The 12,429-nt window shown below is 39.9% G+C and overlaps 1 long non-coding RNA gene across 1 annotated transcript; it reads right to left on the bottom strand.

Moving 5' to 3' along the window:
- Positions 1-588: 588 nt before the first annotated feature.
- LOC111448265 lies at positions 589-7,747 on the bottom strand. The gene is made up of 3 exons (XR_002711410.1): positions 6,981-7,747; positions 6,724-6,904; positions 589-830 (listed from the first exon to the last, which is right to left on the bottom strand). It is a non-coding gene; the product is annotated as an uncharacterized LOC111448265 (long non-coding RNA).
- Between the last annotated feature and the right edge of the window lie 4,682 nt (positions 7,748-12,429).

Here is a 12,429-nt window from a genome sequence, read left to right as displayed (position 1 = left end):
TATATATATATATATATATATTAATATGAACTTTAGTTGGTTGCCAAATGTGATGTATGTATTTGTATGCAAATTATCATTTTCACATTGTCAAACTAGTGATTCAAAATTAGAAGGAAAAAAGTATGGTTATAGTAAATTTTTTGCAACTTTCTCATTTTGAATTTTTTTTCCTAGTTTTGGAGTAGAGACATGGTCTTTCACAATTATTTTGTATTTCTTATAATTTTGAAATTTTTTTTTAACAATAACGTTGTTTCCATAATTCTAGTGTACTAACTTTTGAACTAAAAATTTATTTAAGTTTTGTTTTCTAAAACTTTTAGGCACTTTTCTGTTTTCATTCTTGAAGATTTCTATCTACAAAATCTATGTTAATTTGTCAAAATAGTCATGCTATTAGCTACAAACAAAGCAAAATTATGCAAGAACCTCTTGAACTTGTTTTTGTATTATAGATTTTAATAGAGGGACTTGAAATTGTTGGAAGTCATTAATTCTTTGATCTTGTGTAGGAAATTTCTTACGTTCACAATTGCAATCAATCTTGAGAACTGCAATTTATAGATTAAAGTGTTGCACTCTACGGAAAGATAAGTTTATAATTTTATTGATAATTTCATATCTTTTGCAAAGAAAGGAATTAAAGTTGAACCAAAATTAAGGGTCACAACAACAAATTATGTTTGTTGGGTTTGGAATACATACTCCATGTTGAAATCCTCTTCTAGAACATAACTGTATGCATTTATCATTTTCAGCGTCGCTGTCGTTTCCGCAAACTTCAATACAAGTTAATGGAATTGAAGTTCCCACCTTCACCTCTGTATCTGCATCAATTGAATTAAACAAAAATTTAGGGCCTCATAGAATTGAAAGAGAGAAAGAGAGGGAGTAGGGGAACAATTAGAGATAATAGAGAGGGTACGAGAGCAAACTAAAAGCCAAAGCATGGTCATTGTAGCGACAGAAATCAAGAGAAACTTTTGCATCTTCCTCCTTAACTTCGAAAACTATATGTTTAATTTTCTTCAACCGTGTTATTTTAGCTTTTGAAAATAGCTTTTGTAATAATCCAATATATATATATAAATAAATAAACAAGAAAAATTCTTTAAAGAAAACAACCTACCCATTTCTCTAAGCTAACCTATATGTCCCCTTATCCAATTATCTCTCTTAAGCAAACTAGTTAAGCCATAATATTACAGTTGTTACAGCTCAACAAAAAAACAAATAGGTCACATGTGTAAAAAAAAAATAATAATAATAAATAAAGAGGAAAATGGCTATTTAGTGAAAAAAAATGTCTTAAATTTGTGAAGGTTTATATTAAATATTTCTTCTCTTTCATACTAATTTCATTCTTAGGACTATCACATCCAATTATCCAATATATCTTAGATTTTCTATAAATTTATGCAATTATTTAGTTTGAATTAGAAACTAAATGCTAACCATTTTACGAGACTTCCAGTAAATTATTAATTAAAAAATCCATTAAAAATTGTACAAACATAATTAAATTGTCAATAAAATTAAAAGAAAAAAAAACATAATTAAATTACCAATAAAATTAAAAGAAAAAAAAGAATAGATAGATAAGAGAGACAGAAGAATTGTAAGTAACAATCAATTACAAATTAGCAAATAATACGTGTGAACACATTCCTGAATAAATTCAAAAGAAAAGAAAAAAAAAAGAAAATTTAGTTAATAAAATTAAAAAGGTTACAATTAGTCATTTGTAATTATAGTATTGGGGTCATTAAACTTGCCACATTTCTATTAACAGAAATTGCTATAATATTTATTTTCAAGCCTATAATATAGGATGAAGAATTTTTTTTTATATTATAATGAAAGTTGTATATTATACTTCTTAATCATGAAATTTTTCCTTTTAGATTTTCATGCTAAAGTCATTCAAGTATGTTGATCGACTGTAAAAAAAAAAAAAAAAAGTCAAAAAATGACCATGAAGGTTACAAGGGTGTCTTTCTTTGACGTGAAATAGAAACAGCACCCAAACTTTGAGTATTTTAAGAAATACTCAATGAGTGCCCCCACTTTTGGGTTCAGGGAAGACAATCACATGCAACTCATGACTTGTTTGCTGGGTTAAAACAAATGACACACAATCACTATCCCACTACCACAAGAGTGCGCCTGTGACAAATGGTATCAGAACTGAGTCGGCTCTTGAAAAATAATACACAATCATGTTTGCTACAAAATAACTGAACAAGTCTCAGGCTGACTAATTAATTGAAATCGAAGAAAAGTTACTCTGAATGAGTGAAGTTCCTGACGCAATGAGTCATTTAGAATCTCCCATGAATGAGATTGATGCAATGAGTCATTTAGAATCTCCCATGAATGAGATTGCCGCTAAAACCAACATGATCGATGAGATGGCAGGTTGCCTTAAGGTAATGTCTGTCAGCGAATTAATGTCTAGGGTGGAGGCCCTAGAAGACAAGACTACAATTGCAAGTGGCTTCAAGTGCAGGGATAGCTCGATGGACTCTGGTGCCCGAATGTAAGAACGCGTCGAGGGCTTAGACAATGTCTAATGAGCGATCATTCAGATAGTCTTAAATTTGTTTGAATATTTGAGAACAACTCTTGGAATGCTAAGGACGAAAGTGGTAGATCTAAGTGCTAGATTAAACCTGGCCATGAGAGCAGTGGGTAACCAATCCCCAACTAGGGTGTAGTACAATTTAACAAGATAAAAGTCTCGGAGTCAAATCCCTTCTAAGGGGTTTGAGTTGCCAAGGCTCTAAAGAACTTTATCTTTGACCTTGAACAGTACTTTCAAGCCACAAATACCGTGACAAAAGGAGTGAAGGTCACGTTGGCAACAATGCATCATGTCGATGATGCAAAGTTGTGGTGGAAGTTCAAGTACATGGACATTCAAGATGGTCGATGTACTGTGGATACTTGGATAGCTTGAAATAATAAATCCTCTCTCAATTCTTCTTAGAGAATGTCGAGATAATTGCAGGAAAGAAATTAAGAAAGTTAAGGCATACTGACAGTATTTGAGACTACGTGAAGCAGTTTTCTAGGCTTATTTTATATCTTTGTGATAGGTATGAGACAGCTAAGGTCTTCAGTTTTGTTGAGAGGTTGAAGCAGTGGGAAAAAAACCTATCTCTACAAACAAAGAGTTCAAGACCTTTCAATGGCTTATGCTACCGCCAAACGACTATTTGATCTCGTATCAAACAACCCCAAGAGTGAAGGTGGAACCAGGTGACGACAAGTGATAGAAATGAGAATTATCGACCCAGCTCCCAAAGAAGGGGGAAGTGATAGACTCGATGGCGAAGAAGAATGCGAATTCTCCCAACAAAGAGTTAGGACTTCATGGTAGAGACCTTAGCGCTAAAACAATCATAGTCAAAGTTGAGACTCCTTGTCTTGCTTCACATGCAAAGGGGCCCAACAAGAATCAGAAATGCCCACATGCCTTCCAAGTAAAACTCGGAGTGAATTTAGAAGCCAAGAATGAGACAGTAGAAACAGAAATACAATAAGCTGAGAATGTTGGACACCCTCACGTGGGGCGCTAAAATACTTGTCTGCTCTCTAGAAGAGAGTGGAAGAAACAGAAGAGTCAATGGAACGCGATCTTATGTATGTTGAGGTCTGAGTTAATCATAGAGCGACTAGAAACACCATTGTCGACTTTGGAGCCACCCACAACTTCATGACAGAGACCAAAGTAAAATGTTTAAATATCCTTTGGCATCGAGACCTATGAAAGATGAAGGTCATCAATTCAGCAACTTTACCTTTCTTAAGAGTTGCATAGAGAACTCCAATAAAGTTAGGAACTTGGATTGGACGAACCGACCTTGTGATCATCAAGATGGACGACTTTGACATCGTCTTAGAGATGAAATTCCTACTATAACACAAAGTTATTTCCATGCCCCTAGAAAAATGCTTAGTAGTAACGGGGTCCAACCTGACGATTATTCAAACAAAAAGGGTGAAAAGGATGTCGACACTACGATTGAGAAAGGATCTTAGTCATGAACCTACGCTTGCTGTTTGTACCGTATTTAAAAAGGGAAGCTCGAGTGAGTCAAGCCAAACACAAGCCTCGTGGTCAATACAAAAACATCACGACGTGAGACAAGTAAGTTAGACAAAGTATTTATGCCTTCGTATTTTTCTTATATTTTTTACTCTAAAATTGTGAAATAAGGACGTTTAAAAATGCGAAAAAAACTCATGTTAATGTTCTTGCTTGGGTTGTCGTCTTGCGAATCGGACTCCGATTTTCATCCAAGTTTTCTCCAAGAAATCTATGCGAACTCTCTTATAGTTAATCACTTCACAATTTCAGATCTATCACTCAATAAACATCTTAGTTCTGTTGGATTTCAATAATCGGCCAGAAAAATTCTTTTCTTTTCGGTGAGAGAAAATCGTTGACGGGAAGTTGTTGGAAGAAAATAAAACGAGCGTAAAATAACAAAGAGAGAGAATTTCTGAAATTTTGACCGTGCTTTTAAATCAGGTTATCAAATCTTCTGAACAGATTTCCTATTTAAATATAACCTATCCTATAAATGGCTAGGAAGTGGCCAACTAAATCTATGCCACCTCCTACAAAATTGACGTCTAAAACTTCGTTAATCCATTCAACGTGTTTGTCAAATGGTCAAACGGAGAACTAATGAAATCGTGTGAATCTAAATAAGGAAAAACTTAGGTTTTATCTAACAATCTTCTCCTAAAACCTGTGGTATATGGCTCGGTGTCCCTGGCGGCATGTCCTCCAGACTCCACGTCTTGTTCAGCCACCTCTTCTTCGAGTTGGCACGCCGCTAGTCCAGGTGGTTCACCTCTTCCTAATAGGTCTTCCATCCTTCGGTACCTGGCCGCCTCTTCTTTGAGTTGGCGCCCCGCCAATCCAGGTGGTTCACCTCTTCCTAATAGGTCTTCCATCCTCCGGTACCTGGCCGTGAGGTTGACTGGTTGCTCTATTCTCCAACTCTAGGATGTAAAGGCAGTTTGTCATACACCGAACTTACGTGAGCAACTGTCGTCAATCATCACGGATCCTAAGTAGCCCGCGCTTGATGGAAATGTGGCAGCCGGCCTTATCGAGTTGACCCATTCGACGTGTTTGTCAAATGGTCAAACGGAGAACTAATGAAATCGTGTGAATCTAAATAAGGAAAAACTTAGGTTTTATCTAACCATCTCCTCCTAAAACCTGTGGTATATGGCTCGATGTCCCTGGCGGCATGTCCTTCAGACTCCACGTCTTGTTCGGCCACCTTTTCTTCGAGTTGGCGCGCCGCTAGTCCAGGTGGTTCACCTCTTCCTAATAGGTCTTCCATCCTCTAGTACCTGGCCGCCTCTTCTTCGAGTTGGCGCGCCGCCAATCTAGGTGGTTCACCTCTTCCTAATAGGTCTTCCATCCTCTGGTACCTGGCCATGAGGTTGACTGGTTGCTCTATTCTCCAACTCTAGGATGTAAAGGCAGTTTGTCGTACACCAAACTTGCGTGAGCAACTGTCGTCGATCATCGCGGATCCTAAGTAGCCCGCGCTTGATGGAAATGTGGCAGCCGGCCTTATCGAGTTGACCCAGGCTCACAATATTAGCCTTCAGCCTCGGGATGAAGTAGACGCCGGTTAGCTTGTGATGATTGCCTCCCTTGCCGACGAATAGGACGGTGCTGTGCCCTTCGCGATCTCGACGACGGAGCCGTCGCCGAATTTTACCATCCCGCAAATCCCCGAGTCAAGCTCGGAGAACACAGACTTGGCCCCAGTCATATGGTTTGTTGCCCCCGTGTCGAGGATCCATCACCGGTGCTCTTGCTGCTCGCCTCTTTTATCGATTTGAGCGAGCACTCGCAACTCCTTCAGTTGAATTGGCTCCCCAGCCGGTGCATTTATTATGCACAGTTGGAGCTCTTCCTCGGGTTCGACGCTCATCGGAGCGGTTATGCCGTCGTCGATTACCTCTGTGGATTTGGGGAGCTCTTCCTCGGGATTAGAGACGTCACGTAGGACTGATGCAGTCACCATGAAAAGGGTCGGCACGTCCTCCTCGGTCGTCTCCTTGTTCCTGAGCTTACTCCAGCAATTCTTGCTCAGTGGTTCACCTCTTCCTAATAGGTCTTCCATCCTCCGGTACGGCTCGTCCTCCTCGGTCGTCTCCTTGTTCCTGAGCTTACTCCAAGCAATTCTTGCTCAGTGGTTCACCTCTTCCTAATAGGTCTTCCATCCTCCAGTACGGCTCGTTCTCCTCGGTCGTCTCCTTGTTCCTGAGCTTACTCCAGCAATTCTTGCTCAGTGGTTCACCTCTTCCCTTCCTAATAGGTCTTCCATCCTCCTGTACCTCGCCGAGGTTGACTGGTTGCTCTATTCTCCAACTCTAGGATGTAAAAGTAGCCCGCGCTTGATGGAAATGTGGCAGCCGGCCTTATCGAGTTGACCCAGGCATGCTCACCGAAGCAGTTGTGCCGTCGTCGATTACCTCTATGGATTTGGGGAGCTCTGATGCAGTCACCATGAAAAGGGCCAGCTCCCGCCTTTGCGGCTGAAACTTCGTTAATCCATTCGACGTGTTTGTCAAATGGTCAAACGGAGAACTAATGAAATCGTGTGAATCTAAATAAGGAAAAACTCAGGTTTTATCTAACAAGTTCTAGGTAAAATCAAAATGAGAAGGCCACAACCTTACCTTGTTCATTCTCGAATTTCTTTCCGAAATTGACGATTCCACCACCCAAACCATTCCTCCAGGACCGAGAGGAGTCTTGATTGAAAATTTCTTACTTTGGATTCAATCTCCAATGGTGAATTTGAGGCGATTGATTTCTTTGTTCTCCTTCTTCATCGACTCGAGCTTGGGTCTCCTCGGCCTACAATAAAATCTCATGACCTAATTATCATGCATATATTTGTATCTTAAAAAAAAAAGGCAAGGGTTGTTTATACCTCCTAAGCTCGGGTGTTACAATTCTCCCCTTCTAAGGAACTTTTATCCCCGAAAGTTGATCCTCCTTGAAAGAGTTCAGGGTAAGACCTCCTCATGTCATCTTCACGTTCCCAGGTGGCTTCATTGTCCCGATGATTTTTCTATATGACTTTGACTAAGGAAATCTCCCTTCTATGTAGTTTCCTCACGTCACGGGCCATTATTCTGATGGGTTTTCTTCGTACAATAGGTTCTTTCAGAGAGGAAGTATTTCATGATCAATGATGTGAGTGGGATCTGGAGTGTACTTCCTCAAAATCAATGCATGGAATACATTGTGCACCGCAGCGAAGGTGGGTGGTAATGTTAGTCTATAGCCATGGGCTCTACCCTTTTTAGGATTTCACAAACCTCGGGATTAGCTTGCCCTTCTTCCCAAACCTCAGCACTCCTTTCATGGGGGCTACTTTCAAAAAGACGTGATCACCCACTACAAACTCGAGGTCTTTCCTAAGAGTTTGCATAACTTTTTTGTCGACTTTGTGCAAAGAGTATCCTCTGTCTGATTTTTTGTACTACCACATTAGTAGTTTGTACCAACTTCGGCCCGATAAGCTATTTCTTGTCAACCTGTCTGAGGGTGGAATGTCGTACTAAACCTGAGTTTCGAATGGTGTCATCTAAATATTCGCTTGATAACTACTATTGTAGGTCTGATTAAGCCTCTTTATCTACCCATCTGTCTGAGGGTGGAACGTCTTACTAAACCTGAGTTGCTTTTCCAATGCCTTTTGCAAACTTTTCCAGAACTTAGAAGTAAACTTAGCATCCCGGTTAGACACAATGGACGTATAACAGGGCCCATTGATCTACTTGGCAAGTGGCCCAGCCTAGAATGAAGTGGGCTGTCTTGGTCAATCTATCCACATTAACCCATACGACATTGAACCCCTGTCGGGTCCTCGGTAGGCCCAAGATGAAATTCATGCTTATTCCCTCCCATTTTCACAATAGAATATTTAGCGGTTGTAATGACCCTACTGGTTGTTGTCTCAGGGCCTTTACCTACTGATACACATACTCAACTACATCCTTCTTCATTCTTGGCCACCAATAGCTACACTTCAAGTCCTTATACATTTTAATATTTCCAGGGTAGAACGTATAGGATGTGTCTTCGGCCTCAGTCAGGATTTCCCATAGAATCTTCTCAACTCGAGACACACATAGTTGGTCTTGCCACATCAATCCCCCATAAGAAGAAACTGAGTACCCTTATGGTCTCTCAGTCTCTTGCTAATCCCAGATCTTGCTAAGGTGCGTATCAGTTCTCTGAGCATCGATGATACGTCTCTTGAGGGTAGGTTGGACCGAAAGCTGCGCTAGTTGAGCGATGATGCCTTTAATCATGATCTCTATTCCAACCCTCTACATCTCGTCCTATAGATACCTCTACTTCATGATCAGGGCAGATGTGTGGGTTGTCTTCCTACTTAAAGCGTCCACCATTATGTTGGCTTTTCCATGGTGGTAAAGTATTTCACAGTCATAGTCCTTAACTAGTTCCAACCACCTGTTGTCTCATGTTCATCTCTTTCAGTGTAAACAGATACTTGAGACTCTTGTGGTCAATATACACCTGAATCCTCTCTTCATACAGGTAATCCTACAAGGACGCCAATGGAGGCCCGACTCCAACTAAGGAAGGCCGGCACTACGATGACAGTCGACTCCAAAATTACCGCAGCATTGTCGGGAGTCTGCGCTATCTAGTAAACTCTCGTCCTGATCTTGCTTATTCTGTTGGATATGTGAGCAGGTTTATGGAAGCACCTAGGGAGGAGCATCTAGTAGCTGTCAAGCGCATCCTGCGCTATGTAGCCGGAACCAGAGGCTGGGGTGTAAGATACTGCGCAGGGAGAGGAAAGGAGAAACTCAAGCTGGTCGGCTACAGTGATAGTGACATGGTCGGTGACGTTGATGATCGTAAGAGCACCAGCGGAATGATCTACTTCCTCTCAGGCGGCGCGATCTGCTAGCAATCAACAAAATAGAAGGTAGTTACTTTGTCTTCTTGCGAAGCAGAATACATTATCGCTTCGATGGCAGCAACACAAGGGGTCTGGCTTGCCGACTAATGGAAGAACTCATCGGGAGATAAAGCGATCTACCAATGCTATACGTAGACAACAAAGCTACAATCTCCCGGACCAAAAATCCAGTTTTGCACGATCGGAACAAGCACATAGAAATCAGATTCCACTACATTCGAGAATGTGTAGATCGAGGGCTCATCAAGATTGATTTCATCCGAACAGAGGAACAACTTGGAGACATTTTCACCAAGTCCCTGGCGCGGGTAAAATTTGAAGAACTATGCTAAAAAATCGGAGTTCAAATAATAAGGTAGATATAGCAAAGGTTTTAGGAGGAGATTGTTAAATAAAAGCTATGTTCCTTATTCAGTTAGGTTGTTTTGACGTCTCAAAACTTCTGAATTCACGCCAATGAAATAGCGTAATTCTAGCTGCCATTTTTTGGCCAACTTGGGCGAAGTCTTCGCCCACTTTTCTATTTTTTGTAATTAGTTTTTTTATTTTTGTAATTAGATTTGTTATTACAGAATTCAACTGAAGAGAAATAAAACATCAAGTCTTCAGCCAATCTCTCTCCCTCTCTCCTTTTACTTCCGCTATTTTTTCTTTCAAAGAAACCTTCGGCCAGTTTTTTCGTCGACATTTTCCTCCGAATTGCCAGAGTCAACATCTGTGGCCTTAAGACTCCCGCATGCGCTCCCGCCTCGATTCGTGGCATCACTCACCTGAAAAAAGAAGAGTAAAAAGGGATGAATGTAAAAATACTTAGTAAGCAACCGACCGGTCTTTCTAGGGCTTTGCTCAAAACACGCCCCCTTTTGACCCGACGCCTCACGCACCTAAAAAAGGAAGATATAGCAAGGATGAGTATAAAAGTTATACTCAGTCAGCCACTTACCTGTAGGCTCTCATCGCGTACTAGGCTTAATAGGTTTTTCACGGAGTTCTCATTGGCTCTAGAACATCTGGTTCTAGTCTTAACCCCTGGGGACTATTTTGGTTCTCCATCCTTTCATAAAATTCCTAAGAGCTCCTTATGCTGAGTTGTAAATGACCGGTATCTCTCTACAACGCACTACCTTTTCATGACTATCTGAGACTACATGGTATCTTACCTAGGGGTGTGCTAAGTATCTCCTAGGCCCATGATAGTCCCCCTCATTGGGGAGGGGGGGGGGGCGTGACTCCACCCTTATTCCATGCAACTAACGGATTGTACGATGTGGGAACACGTTTTCCATGCAAAATGGCTAGGAATAGTGAGAACTGATCAGGAACCCCTGGTCCCCCATGAAGCTATAGATATCATTCACACAACTAGCAGCCTAAGAACACTCATAAGGTACTTCATTTACCATGGTGATCTGTTAGGCTCCTAGGGAAAGACTAGGTCTAAACTCAGTGATTTGTCACTCTAACTACAAATCCCTAATCATTAACATAATTCTGGATCATGAAAACTACCTGAGTGTGCATGCAACTGTTATCATTCATTATCATACACAATTCATGCAAAATAAACATACATGCTCAACGGTTGTCCAACAAGGTTTCGCGGCGGCTCCTTCTTGATTCTCCCAACTTTCCTTTCTCACTTTTCTTTTCTTTTTGTAGGTGATCTAATTGGGCATCATTGGACCCCTCTAATGCCTAGAGGGGCAAAATGATTCCTTTTCCCCTCTGTTGACTTTGACCGATTTTTTTTTTTTGAAACATTACAATTTAATAGGGTGAAGCACCTCGTTATAAGTGAAAAAGAATTCGAGGGACAAAGGCAAGCCGGTTATAAATTAAATAGAAACTTTGGCTAAGGCCAACCAAGTAAGCAACCTTACTATTGCCTCTGTCGTTAGACATGCCTTATGTATGACGATACATGCCCAGTAACCCTTACATATGTCATTTATGCTTTATGTTATGTGATGATGTAATTATGTTGTATAATGATGTAATGATGTTGTATGAGGATGTGATGTTGTTGTATGATGATGTGATGACGTTATATGATAATATGATGATGTTATATGATGTTATATGATGATGATATATGATGATGATATGATGATGATGATGTATGATAACATGATGGTGTAAGATGTATGATGATGAGATGACTAAATATGACAATATTCTTTATTAAGATGATGAGCATGTATTAAATGTCATGATGCATTATGACAACAAGTTTTCAAAGACACAAACATAATGGATGATTAATGATGATGAACGTATGAAGGTTAATGCATGCACGTTACCTAAGAAAATGTGTGAATGAAGCATAGGGTTGTGCCATCATAAGGATGTTTAAAGATGAAAAATATAGGGACCTCATGCATTATATGTGTTCATATATATAAGTTTACTTCTCCATTTATGATAATGAGTACGGACGCGTACACTATGATGATGATGACGATCATGTCTCGCATGACAAGGGTTCTACTGACCTTCGGACATTGCTATGGATAGTTAGCTCGACTATGATGGGTCCAGAGGTGTGCGAACTGCTTGAAAATTCTCACTCCTACATGTGAGTCATGTGTAGGAACGTACTACACATCTACAGTAGTTCGGACCGGAGGCCACCCCTAGTATGAGATGAAATAGAGATAGGTCCCTAGAGCATATTTGCATGTGATTGCATTTAGCACGACCCCTATAGTGGGGTCACTTACTAAGTATTCTTCGAAATACTCAAGTCATGTGTCACATCATTTTTCAAGTAAAGGCAAGGTGCCCATGTACAGACGGCGGTATCACGAGCAGAGACCATAACACGTGCATAGGGTTGTCTTACATTTCATTGATTTGAATTATGTTGTATTTGTTTTTATTTTTCTTTAAATTTCAATATTTCTTATTAAACACGTAAGACCATGACAGTGTTTTCTAGAAGGTGCCCATGTACAGACGGCGGTATCACGAGCAGAGACCATAACACGTGCATAGGGTTGTCTTACATTTCATTGATTTGAATTATGTTGTATTTGTTTTTATTTTTCTTTAAATTTCAATATTTCTTATTAAACACGTAAGACCATGACAGTGTTTTCTAGAAGATGAGGTTGCTTTAAATGTTTTCGACATTTAAGTTATAAATAAAGTTCGAGTTATATTCCACATAGTAGTTAAACATGGAACGTTAATGGTGACTTTGAATAAGTAGAAATATTCTTTCCACAGGCAATTTAGACAAATTATGGAACTTTTAATATATTCAGCACATTGATTTCTTTTTTTGACAGTCAAATATTTCAAACAGAGAACCAACTGATTGCCACTTGCCACCTGCTGATGGGGTTTTATACAAAGACTTTTACTTTGGTTCTTTTCCACGCCGCTTCCCTTATCCCAAATCGACCTTGACTTCCAA

This window comes from Cucurbita moschata, unplaced genomic scaffold (assembly GCF_002738365.1).
Source record: "Cucurbita moschata cultivar Rifu unplaced genomic scaffold, Cmos_1.0 Cmo_Scf00010, whole genome shotgun sequence".
In the NCBI taxonomy this organism is placed as follows: domain Eukaryota; kingdom Viridiplantae; phylum Streptophyta; class Magnoliopsida; order Cucurbitales; family Cucurbitaceae; genus Cucurbita; species Cucurbita moschata.
The sequence above is the reverse complement of the archived record's forward strand: the minus strand, read 5'-3'. Positions and strand labels throughout refer to the sequence as shown.